The 13,858-nt window shown below is 32.7% G+C and overlaps 1 pseudogene; it reads left to right on the plus strand.

Moving 5' to 3' along the window:
- The first annotated feature begins 90 nt into the window (after positions 1–90).
- On the plus strand, positions 91–13,615 carry LOC129060853 (uncharacterized; annotated as a pseudogene).
- The last annotated feature ends 243 nt before the right edge of the window (positions 13,616–13,858 follow it).

Consider the following 13,858-nt stretch of genomic DNA (forward strand, 5'->3'; position numbering starts at 1 on the left):
AGGGAACCACAGTCACTCAACTACAAAATTAAAATACAATGGGAATAATTTGATCCTGAGGTGGCAGAGGCCAGGTGGTAGCACTCGACCATGAAAGGCAAGGTGGGTGTAGTTACCGCAATGGACAGCAGAGACAAAGCCACATTCAGAATAGTCTGACTCATGTAGAGCTATGGCACTGGCTAATTAATCACAGTGTTCCTAGAATATATATTGTTAGGAATTCTATTCCATTCCTATTTAATTTATATAAAGAGAAAACTTCTAGGTTGAATGGACTAAAGACTAATTTGAATTATAAAAGCAGAGAATCATAGCCCCTCAATTTCCAGACTTGAGTCAGTTTACAGACTCAGAACCCCTTGAATGAAAAGTCCCCTCAAAGAAGGACCCCAGTATATTATTGACAATTTATGCAGTGAATCTTTCTCCCATCCTTCCCCAAGGAGACCTCTGGCCTTTTACCAGGGTAATTGTGCATTGGGGAAAGGGAAATGATCAGACATTTAGGGGACTACAGGACACTGTCTCTGAGTTGATGTTGATTCCAGGGGACCTAAAACATCATTATCGTCCTCCAGTTCAAGTAGGGGCTTATGGAGGTCAGGTAATTGATGGAGTTTCAGCTCAGGTCCAACTTACAGTGTGACCGGTGGGTCCCTAGACTCATCCTGTGGTCATTTGCCCAGTGCCAGAAGGCATAATTGGCAGAGACATACTTAGCAGCTGGCAGAACCCCCACATTGGTTCTCTTAGTTGTAGGGTGAGGGCTATTATGGTGGGAAAGGCCAAATGGAAGCCATTAGAGCTGCCTCTACCTAGAAAAATTGTAAATCAAAAACAATATTGCATCCCTGGAGGAATTGTGGAGATTATTGCCACCATCAAAGACTTGAAAGGTGCAGGGGTGGTGATTGCCACCACATCCCCATTCACCCTCCCATTTGGCCATGCAGAAGACAGATGGATCTTGGAGAATGATAGTGGATTATTGTAAGCTTAACCAAGGGGTGATTCTAATTCCAGCTGCTTTACCAGATGTGGTTTTGTTGTTTGAGCAAATAAACACATCTTCTAGTATCTGGTATGCAGCCACTGACTTGGCAAATGCCTTTTTCTTCATTTCTGTCCATAAGGCCAACCAGAAGCAATTGGTCTTCAGCTGGCAAAACAAGCAATATACCCTTACTGTCCTTCCTCAGGGTTATATCATGTCTCTGACTTTGTGTCATAATCTTATTCAGAGAGACCGTAATTGCTTTTCACTTCTGCAAGATATCACACTGGTTCATTATATTGATGACATTAGGATGATTGGATCCAGTGAGCAAGAAGTAGCAAACACACTGGACTTATTGATGACACATTTGCATGCCAGAGGATGGGAAATAAATCTGACTAAAATTCAGGAATCTTCTACCTCAGTAAAATTTCTAGGGGTCCAGTGGTGTGGTGCCTGTTGAGATATTCCTTCTAAGGTGAAGGATAAGTTGCTGCATTTGGCCCCTCCTACAACCAAGAAAGAAGCATAATGCGTCATGGGCCTACTTGGATTTTGGAGGAAATACATTCCTCATTTGGGTGTGTTACTCTGGCCCATTTATCAAGTGAACCAAAAAGCTGCTGGTTTTGAGTGGTGTCCAGAACAGGAGACAGTTCTGCAACAGGTCCAGGCTGCTGTGCAAGCTGCTCTGCAACTTGGGCCATATGACTCAGGAGATCCAATGGTGCTTGAGGTGTCAGTGGCAGATACGGATGCTGTTTGGAGCTTTTGGCAGGCCCCCATAGGTGAATCACCACAGAGGCCTCTAGGATTTTGGAGCAAGGCCCTGCCATCTTCTGCAGATAATGACTCTCATTTTGAGGGACAGCTCTTGGCCTGTTACTGGGCTTTGGTGGAAATTCAGTGTTCGACTATGGGTCATCAAGTCATCATGCAACCTAAACTGCCTATCATGAACTGTGTGCTTTTTGAGCCATCTAGCTATAAAGTGGAATGCACAGCAGCATTCCATCATCAAATGGAAGTGGTATATACGTGATTGGGCTTGAGCAGGTCCTGAAAGCATAAGTAAGTTATATGAGGAAGTGGCTCAAATGCCCGTTGTCTCCATTCCTGCCACCCTGCCTTCTCTCCCCAAGACTGCACTGATGGCCTCATGGGGAGTTCACTATGATCAGCTGACAGAGGACGAGAAGACTAGGGCCTGGTTCACAGATGGTTCGCATGATATGCAGGCACTACCCAAAAGTGGGCAGCTGCAGCACTACAGCCCCTTTCTAGGACTTCCCTGAAGGAGAGCGGTGAAGGGAAATCTTCCCAGTGGGCAGAACTTCGAGCAGTGCACCTGGTTGTGCACTTTTCATGGAAGGAGAAATGGCATGATGTGTGATTATATACTCATACATGGGTTGTAGCCAGTGGTTTGGCTGGATGGTCAGGGACTTGGAAGAAGCATTATTGGAAAATTGGTGACAAAGAAATTTGGGGAAGAGGTATATAGATGGACCTCTCTGAGTGGTCAAAAACTGTGAAGATATTTGTATCCCAGGTGAGTGCTCACCCATGGGTGACCTCAGCAGAGGAGGATTTTAATAATCAAGTGGATAGAATTACCTGTTCTGTGGACACCACTCAACCTCTTTCTCCAGCCACCTCTGTTATCACCCAATGGGCCCATGAACAAAGTGGCCATGATGGCAGGGTTGGAGGTCATGCATGGACTCAGCAACACGGTCTTCCACTCACCAAGGCTAACCTGGTTACAGCTACAGATGAGTGTCCAATTTGCCAGCAGCAGAGATCAACACTGAGCCCTCGATTTGGCACCATTCCTCGAGGTGATCAGCCAGCTACCTGGTGGAAGGTTGATTATATCGGACCTTTTCCATCAGGGAAAGGGCAGAAGTTTGCATTCACTGAAATAGACACTTACTCCAAATATGAGTTTGCCTATTCTGCACGCAATGCTTCTGCCAAGACTACCATCGTGGACTCATGCAATGCCTTATCCACCATCATGGTATTCCACACAGCATTGTCTCTGACCAAGGCACTCACTTTATGGCTACAGAAGTGTGGTAGTGGGCTCATGCTCATGGAGTTCACTGGTCTTACCATGTTCCCCATCATCCTGAAGGAAGTGGATTGATAGAATAGTGGAATGGACTTTTGAAGTCACAATTACAATGTTAACTAGGTGACAGCGCTTTGCAAGAATGGGGCAAAGTTCTCCAGATGGCTGTGTATGCTCTGAATCAGCATCCAATACACAGTACTGTTTCTCCCATAGGCAGGATTCATGGGTCCAGGAATCAAGGGGTGGAATTGGAAGTGGTACCACCCATAATCACCTCTAGTGATCCATTAGCAAAATACTTGCTTCCTATTCCCAGGACATTATGTCCTGCTGGCTTGGAGGTCTTAATTCCAGAGGGAGGAATGCTGCCACCAGGAGACACAACAATGATTCCATTAAACTGGAAGTTAAGATTGCCATGTCGACACTTTGGGCTCCCCCTACCTTTAAGTCAACAGGCTAAGAAGGCAGTTACAATGTTGGCTGGGGTTATTGACCCAGACTACCAAGATGAATGAAATCAGTCTACTACTCCATAAAGGATGTAAGAAAGAGTAAGTATGGAATACAGGTGACCCATTAAGGCATCCCTTAGTATTACCATACCCTGTAATTAAAGTCAATGGGAAACTACAACAGCCCAGTCCAGGCAGGACTACAAATGATCCAGACCCCTCAGGAATGAAAGTTTGGGCCACTCCACCAGGAAAAAAAATCATGACCTGCTGAGGTGCTTCTTGAAGGCAAAGGGAATACAGAAGGCGTAGTAGAAGAAGGTAGCCATCAATACCAGCTACGACCACATGACCAGCTGCAGAAAGGAGGACTGTAACTGTCATAAGTATTTCCTCCTTCTATTGTTAAAAACATGTTTGTGCATGTATACACTTGTACTAAGAAAAATCTTCACTGTATTTCCTTTCTCCTTTATCATGTGACATAAGATGTATTGACTTCATATCAGCCTGCAAGTATTGTTAACTTTATGTAATAGTATTTGTGTTGGGGACTGGTGCATTTTCAGTTGTACAAAGGATAGTTGTATTATGTTAGGCATAATTATTACCTTATTATGATCCCAGAAGATGTGTATGGGTTCAAGTTGGCAAGGGGTGGACTTGTGATGGTTAATACTGTGTGTAAACTTGATTGCATTAAAGGATGCAAATTATTTTTCCTAGGTGTGTCTGTGAGGGTATTGCCAAAGGAGATTAACATTTGAGTCAATGCACTGGGGAAGGCAGACCCACTCTTAATCTGGTGGGATGATCTAATCAGCTGCCAGTGAATATACAGCAGGTAGAAAAACATGAAAAGGTGAGACTGGCCTAGCCTCCCTGCAAGCCTACATCTTTCTCCTGTGCTGGATGCTTCCTGCACTCAAACATCGGACTCCAAGTTCTCCACTTTTGAGACTCAGACTGGACTTCCTTGCTCCTCAAGCTTCCAGAGACCCTATTGTGGGATCCTGTGATCATGTAAGTTAATACTCAATAAACTCCCCTTTATATATAGTTACGTATGTCCTATTAGTTCTGCCTCTTTAGGGAACCGTGACTACTACAACATTTATACCATGGAATATGTTTCAGAAATATTTTTTTAAAAATGAACTTTATGATACTCCAACAACTTGGATCAACCCATCATCACCTCTAGTAATCCACTAGCAAAATTGTTGCTTCCTTTTCCTGGGACATTATGTTCTGCTGGCCTGGAGGTCTTAGTTCCAGACATAGGAACACTGCCACCACAAGACACAACAGTGATTCCATTAAACTGGAAGTTAAGGTATTTATTATATGATTTGGGCTATATAACATGTGCCAAATAATATATAGATGGAGAACAGATTAGTGGTTGTCAAGTAATAACGATAGTGTTGCTGAGGTGGATGTGGCTATAATGGATAAATTGATAGTGTCTTCTGGTGATGGTATAGATCAATATGTTGATGGTGATATTTACACAACGCTACACATGTAATAAAATTGTATAACTAAATGTACACAAACACACAAGTGAGTGCATGTATAACTGGTGACATTTAATCCAGCTCTATGAATGGTACCAATGTTAATTTACTGGTTTTGATATTGTACTATAGTGATGCACAATGTCAATGTTGGATGGTGGTAGCTGGATGAAGGGTGGTCAGATCTCATTATCCTATTATTTGCGTATTCCTGAGAAAAATTATTTCAAGATATAGTTTTTTTAAAATGCCTCTGGAAAGTTTAGACATTTTCTACATTACATAATCTTATTTTCTATTCTCAACCTCCTAATAAGCATTTTCCAGGTAAATAATTTTTCCTTTTAATGCAAAATAATGTATATACAATCATTGTACAATTTTCACATAACTTTCTGCATTTTTAAATAACTTGTATAGTACACACTTAACATAAAACATTTAACCTAAAGTAAAGCAAATATAATATGTATTTTTATATGGAGTTAATTTTATATGAAATTTCTAGCACAGTTTATTTTACATTTTGTGGTGTTATGAGTATATATACATTTATCTCATATACAGTTTTGTTTTAAGATTATTGGCTCATAGCTCATATATGTGTGTGTGTATATATATGTATATATATATACGTACGTACATATATACGTACATATGTACGTACATACATATATACGTATATATGTATGTACGTACATATATGTATGTATGTACATATATGTGTATATATGGACATATATAAATATATATGTCCATATATACACACACATATATACACACACACATACATATATGAGCGATATTTTATATATACACATACACATATGAGCAATAATATTATATATATTTATATATAATATATATTTATATCTTATATATTTTATATATATTATATATATTTCATATATAATATATTTTATATATTTTATATATAATATATTTTATATATTATATGTATATTTTATATATTTTATGTATTATATATATTTTATATATATAACATATGTTTTATATATATAATATATATATTTTATATATTATATATAATCTATATATTTTTATATATTATATATTATATATAATCTATATATTTTATATATATTATGTATTATATATATAACCTATATATTTTACATATATTATGTATTATATATATAATCTATATATTTTATATATATTATATATTATATATCATATATATATTTTATATAGATTATATATTATGTATAATCTATATATTTTATATATATTATATATTATATAATCTATATATTTTATATATATTATATATTATATAATCTATATATTTTATATAGATTATATATTATATAATCTATATATTTTATATATACATTATATATTATATATAATATATATTATATAAATTACATATAATATATATTATATAAATTACATATTATATATTATATATATTTTATATATGATATATATTTTATATATACATTTATATATACACACACATACATATATGAGCGATATTTTATATATACACACACATATGAACAATAATATTATATATATATTTTTATATATTATATATTTATATATTATATATATTTTATATATATAATAAATATCTTATATATATAATATATATTTGTATATTATATATTATATATTATATATTATATATTATATATTTTATATATATATTATATATTTTATATATATTATATATATTTTATATATTATATATTTTGTATATATTATATATATTTTATATATATTATATAATATATAATATACATATTTTATATACATTATGTATTATATATAATATATATATTTTATATATATTATATATTATAATATATATTTTATATATATTATATATATTTTATATATATTATATTATATATAATATATTACATATCATATATGTTATATATTATATATATTTTATATATACATTATATATATATTTTATATATATAATATATATATTTATGTATATATTATATATATATTTTATATGTAGTATAAATATTTTGTATATATAGTATATATATTATATATAGTATATACATTTTATATATAGTATATACATTTTATATATAGTATATATATTTATACAGATAGTATATATACACTTTATATATAACATATATACTTTATATATAGTATATATACATTTTATATATAGTATACATATTTTATATATAGTATATATATACTTTATATAGTATATATATTTATATATAGTATATATATACTTTATATATTTTATATATAATATATATACTATATATAGTATATATATTTTATATATAGAGTATATATATTTTATATACATCATATATATTTTATATACATTATATATATTTCATATATAATATATACATATTTCATATATAATATATACACATTTTATACATAATATATACATATTATATACATTATATGTATATTTTATATATATTATATATTATATAGTATATATATATTTTATACATTATATATTATATATTTTATATTTTATATATAATATATATCTTTTATATATAATATATATCTTTTATATACATATATTTTATATATATTTTATATATATATTATATATATATTTTATATATAATATATATTTTATATATATATTTTAGATATATAATATATATATATTTTATATATATATTTTATATATAGTATATATATGTTATATATAGTATATATTTTATATTTTTTTTACATATTTTATATATATTTTTTACATATTTTATATATAACATATTTTTTATATATAGTTTATATATATATTTTATATACATTTTATATATATATTTTATATATATTATATATATTTTATATATATTATATATATTTTATATATATTTCATATATATATTTTATATATATTTTACACATATTTTTTATATATATTTATATATTATATATATTATGTATATTTTATATATATATTTGATATATATATTTCATATATATTTATATGTATGTTTCATATATATATTTTATGTATATATTTTATATATATATTTTACATATATCCTTTATATATATTTTATACATATTTTATGTATATACTTTATATATATTTTATATATATATTTTATATATATTTTATATATATATTATATATATTATATATATATTTTATATATATATTTTTGTATATATTTTATACTTATATTTTATATATATTTATATATTATATATATTTTATATATTTTTTTATATATATTATATATATTTGATATATTTTTGATATATATTATATATATTTTATTTTTTATATATCATATATATTTTATATATAGTTTGTAGATATATTTTATATATATTTTATACATATATTTATATATATTTTATATATATATTTTATACATATATTTATATATATTATATATATATTTTATATATTTTTTTATATATAATAGATATATTTCATATATATAATAGATATATTTTATATATATAATAGATATATTTTATATATATACATATTATATATATATATATATGTTTGCCTGGCTCATAACTTCCATAGCCTTTGTTACAGTCTTTTGTTATAATGTTGGGTATGTTAGGCCTTAGGAAACAGAATCTCTTGGACCTTCTCCTGCCCTCCTTTCATCTGCCCCATGGCAGAAATGTAATCTTCCTCTGCCTTTCTGATTCTGGGACTTAAGTCTTTCCCCAGAGAGAGCCCCCTCCTATACCCTGGGGGAAGGACTTCTGACATCATGAAGCCTCCATAAACATCCAAGAGGACTGGGTTCAGGGAGCTTCTGGATAGGTGAGCACACAGAGGTTCCTGGAGGGTGGAACACCCAGGGTGGGTATGGAAGCTGCATGCCCCTTCCCCCATACCCCACCCTAGGCATGTCTTCATCTGTATCCTCTATAAAATTGATAGAACCCCAAAAGGAGATCATGGGAACCCCAACTTGACGCCAGTTGGTCAGAAGTTCCAGAGGCCTGGAGGTGCACTGGTGCCTGAAGGGGGTGGGGCAGCCTTGGGGACTAAGCCCTTACCTGTGGGATCTGACACTATCTCCAGGTAGACAGTGTCAAATTTGAATTGGAGGACACCCACCTGGTGTCTGCTGATTCGTGCACAGAAGAAAAAAATACCCAGATTTTTGACCACAGATGTCTTCTTTTGTGGTGGTTTCAGAGTAAAGGAAAAATGTGGTTTGAGAGAGTTTTTCTCTAAACACGTTTTATACATCTTTAAACTACTTATGATTTAGAGTTTCCACCATGCAAAACTACTTCAAATACTGATCAAATTAGTCCTGTGAAAAATCCTTTTGAGGCAGAATAAATATTATAATAAGAAAATTTTATTCTCACTTGGGAGAGTTATTGGAACACTGATTTTATTTGGTATTTAAGGATGACAACTAAGTACAGCCAAAAGTAATGGTTACTGACTATAGTTAAAATGGATTATTAACAGAGATTAAGAACCGTTGTGTTTACTCTGAATGTAGATATTATTACAAGAAAATATTTGGATGGCTTTATAATGCTTGGAGGAAAGATGATTTTCTACTAAAACAATTTGAAGAAGAAACATGCTTTCATTCTTGAATATATAAGGCCACATAGAAAAATAAAGCCTTTAAGCTGTCATCATACCCATGCATATTATTCACGGCATTAAGTTTAAGCTCAGGTTCTTTTGAAATATAATTCTATTGCACAATTATTTCATATCAAATGTATGTGTACATTAATCTTTGGAGTTACTGAAGAAACAAAAAATAAATTTACTTTTTTTTTTTTTTTGAAAGAGTCTCACTCTGTTGCCCAGGCTGGAGTGCAGTGGTGCAATCTCGGCTCACTGCAAACTCCCTGCAAACTCTGCCTCCCAGGTTCAAGCGATTCTCCTGCCCTAGCCTCCCATGTAGTGGGGACTACAGCCACACACCACCATACCCAGCTATGTTTTTGTTTTTGTTTTTTGTATTTTTAGTAGAGATGAGGTTTCACCATATTGGCCAGGCTGGTCTCAAAACCCTGGGCTCAAATGAGATGCCCACCTCAGCCTCCCAACGTGCTGGGATTACAGGCATGAGCCATTGCATCCACCCTCAACGTACCATTTTAAATTTGCTATTGGATACATTAATAAAAATGTATGTATCAGAAATGCAATCAACTCTTTTCATGCAGTGGTGGTTAAAACTGAGACAAAAAAAGGGAGGTACTCTTTAAACCAGTTACTGTGTATTAAGTCTCTTCTATTTTGCCATGTTTATGTTTTACATCAACCTTTTAATATAATTACTACCATACCCATTTTAGAGAAAAAAAAATGTATCTGAAGGAGGAAAAATAATGTGTCTAGTTTTAACTTGTTCTTCAGTGAAAAATTTCAGAATAGGATTCAAGATTCTTTCCTTTCAAAGCTACTAAGAAAGACATTCAGTATTACAGTGACTGGTAAAATAACAGCAAAAAGCAAAAAGACATTATCAAATCAACACAAAAAAACACAACACAAAAAAATTCAAGCTCCAGTATATTACTTCTCAAATCTACCACATTTTATGAGGATTTCTCCTTCTACAAACATTCACCATAGGAAAATCCATATTAAATATTGATTGTAAGTTCATTCGTTTGAAGGAGAAATGTTATGGAGGAACCTCTTAAAGAAATCAAGAATTAAATTATAAGAAATTTTTAAAAATATTGTCTGAAATTTATTTTCACATAGATTAGTAGTAAATAAATTATCTTGTTGAAAAATAGAAAGGGAAACACAGTCCTGATTAAACTTCCAGCTAGTCACTTTGTGGATATTGACAAAGTCATTATGAAGTTTATATGGAAAGGCCAAAAAAGAAAAGAATAACCAGCAAAATGTTGATGATGAAAAAAAGTCAAGCCTTGACATTATCCTACATCAAGGCTTACTATATAGTTATAATAATCAAGACAGTGTTGCATTGGTGAAAGAATAGATAAATACATCAGTGGAATAGCATGGATAACCCAGAAATAGATTCGTACAATTAGTCAACTTTAACAGTTATTTGACAAAGAAGCAAAGGCAATTCAATAGAAAAGAGATAATTTTTCAACAAATGGTGCTGGAACAACTGGGCACTCTATGCAAAGTAATAATAATAATAATAAATCTAGGGACTACTTCTACATCATTAACGGTAATAAACTAAAAATAGGTTACAGACCTTGGTAAAACACAAAGCTATAAAACTTCCGGGATATAACGTAGGGAAAAACGGAGGTGACCTTTGGTTTGGCAAGGAGTTTTTAGATAGAACACAAAAAGCACAACCCATAAAAGAAAACAAATGATAAGTTGGGCTTCATTGTAATTAAAAACTCCTGTTCTGCAAAAGATGATATTAAGAGAATAAAAAGACAAGTCACAGAATGGGGAAAATATATCTGATAAAGGACTGTTATACAAAATAGATGAAGAACTCTGAAAACTTGAAACCAAACAAACCAATTAAAAAGCAGGCAAAAGATCTGGATAGCTCACTAACGAAGATATAGAGATGGCAAATAAGCATCTGCCATTTTGACATTGCAAATCAAAGCAACAATGGGATGTCACTGCATGACTAATAAAATGCCTAAAATCTAGAACATTGACAATACTGGTGAAGAAGTGGAGCAGAAGGAACTGTCATTGCTAGTGAGAATGCAAAATGGTATAGACCATTTGGAAGACAGTTTGGCAGTTTCTTACAAGGGTAAATATAATCTTGCCATGTGATTCTAAAATCACACTTCTAGGATTTTACCAAAATGAGATGAAAACTTACGTCCACACAAAAACCTGTATATGATTATTTATAGCAGCTTTATTCATAATTGCCCCATATTGAAAGCAATCAAGATGTCTTTCCATAGGTGAATAGATACACTGTGGCACATCCATTCGATGGAATATTATTCAGTGATAACCCAAACAATGATCTATCAAGTGACGAAAAGACAGAGGGTAACATTAATTGGATATTTCTAAGTGAAAGAAGCCAATTAGGAAAGGTTACTTAATGTATCAGTCTAAATATGTGACCTTCTGGAAAAGGCACATTTATAAAAATAACAGGAAGATTCTTGGTTGTCAGGCACTCAGCTGGAGGGAAGTATAGGTGTAGCACTGGGGACATTCGTGGCAGTGCAATTGTTCTTTTTGTATGATCTCTAATGATGGATACATGGCATTATGCATTTGTTAAAACCTATAGAACTTTATCACCACACAAAAAGGAAACTAATGTAAACTATGGACTTTAGTTAATAATAATGTGTTAATATGTGCTCATCAATTGTAACAAATGTAGCACATGAACGCAAGTTGTTAATAAATAGTGGAAATGGTGGGAATTGCAAATGATTATATAGGAACTCTGTATTTTCTACTCATTTTTTTCCTGTCAGCTTAAAACTGCTTTTAAGTAAAACCTATTAATAGTGAAAAAATAAATGAAATAATTCACTCATACTGTATATGTATTTTATTGTTAGAATAGAAAGGAAAAGTAACAAAGCATATAAAAATGACATCTTGCCAGTGTCTAAACCAAGGGACATAACACATTTTGTTAATTCTTTCGTTGTATTATGGTTTTATATTTATGAAGGTACTGCAGAGCTGTTCTCACTGTACCACACATATATTTTGTACCATACACAACCACATATGCTTCTACCAATTTATCATTTGCACAAAATGAATTTTGTTTGGTTGGTTTGGTTTGTAAGTGATAATAGATTTACTCTGATTACTTCCCAGTCTTTCCCATTTGATCTGAAAGCCTAAACTAGACATCTGGCCATAGTTGGGAATGAACCTGAGGCCAATAAATACAGAAAAAATCTGTTTGTAGCTTCAAATCAATTCCGCCAGGGATCTTGTTCTCTCGTTATAAATGAGGTCCTAAGTAAAGATGGCCCATGAGAAAGTAATGACCTCACTGGTCCACATATTTCAGCTGGTCCTTCTGTTCCTTATCATCTGCACCTGCAAAAGTTTTGCTAAAAACCATTCGTTTATGAAGTAATGGCTTAGAATAATGAAATGGACTGGAACCATTATTTAGAGTACTTTGGTGTGCTTTTCTCTAATGTTTATATATTTATGTTTAAATATACTTCAGTTGTAGTTGGGAGGTTCCACTACATCTGTGTTTGTGTGTCTATTTATGGGTGTAGCATTGTATGTCTTTCTGTGAGTTTAAAATTGGTCCTTAATGCCCAGGCAGTCTCAGCAATTATAGTTTTCTTTAGCGTTTCCTTTTCTCCCTCCTGCCTATCATTGCATTGAAAAACATAACTAGAATTGTCTTTGTGTGTGTGCACACATCCATTCTTCTAGGACAATTGTGTATGTGTGTTTTTTTTGCCTAAGTCTCCCACTTAACAACTATCTTAAAGAAACACCATTCCATATTGTCAGGTTCACGACTACGCCAAATGTTATGTTCAGGGTCAGGTTCCAGCCTGTGCTGTGGTCCGGAGGGAGTGGGTGGATGAGCAGAAAGAACACTTAGGGGGCTGTAGGCAGGTGAAACATGATTTTATTCAGTAGCAGCTCTCATCAGCAGCCTACCATGGGTTTTGTGATGCCCGCAATCCAAAGCTTGCCATGTTGCATCCCAACCCTTTGTTGATGGGGCCTCAAGTGTCTAGCCATGTCCAGTTCTGCATAGAAGCTGGATGCATATGCCAGGAAGGGCAAGCTGTCTGCAGCTGCTGCTGGGAGGGTGGTGCAGATTCAACAGTTGGAGACAGGGAGGGTGGTGCAGATTCAACAGTTGGAGACATTGGTCAC

This window comes from Pongo abelii, chromosome 7, assembly GCF_028885655.2.
Source record: "Pongo abelii isolate AG06213 chromosome 7, NHGRI_mPonAbe1-v2.0_pri, whole genome shotgun sequence".
In the NCBI taxonomy this organism is placed as follows: Eukaryota; Metazoa; Chordata; class Mammalia; order Primates; family Hominidae; genus Pongo; species Pongo abelii.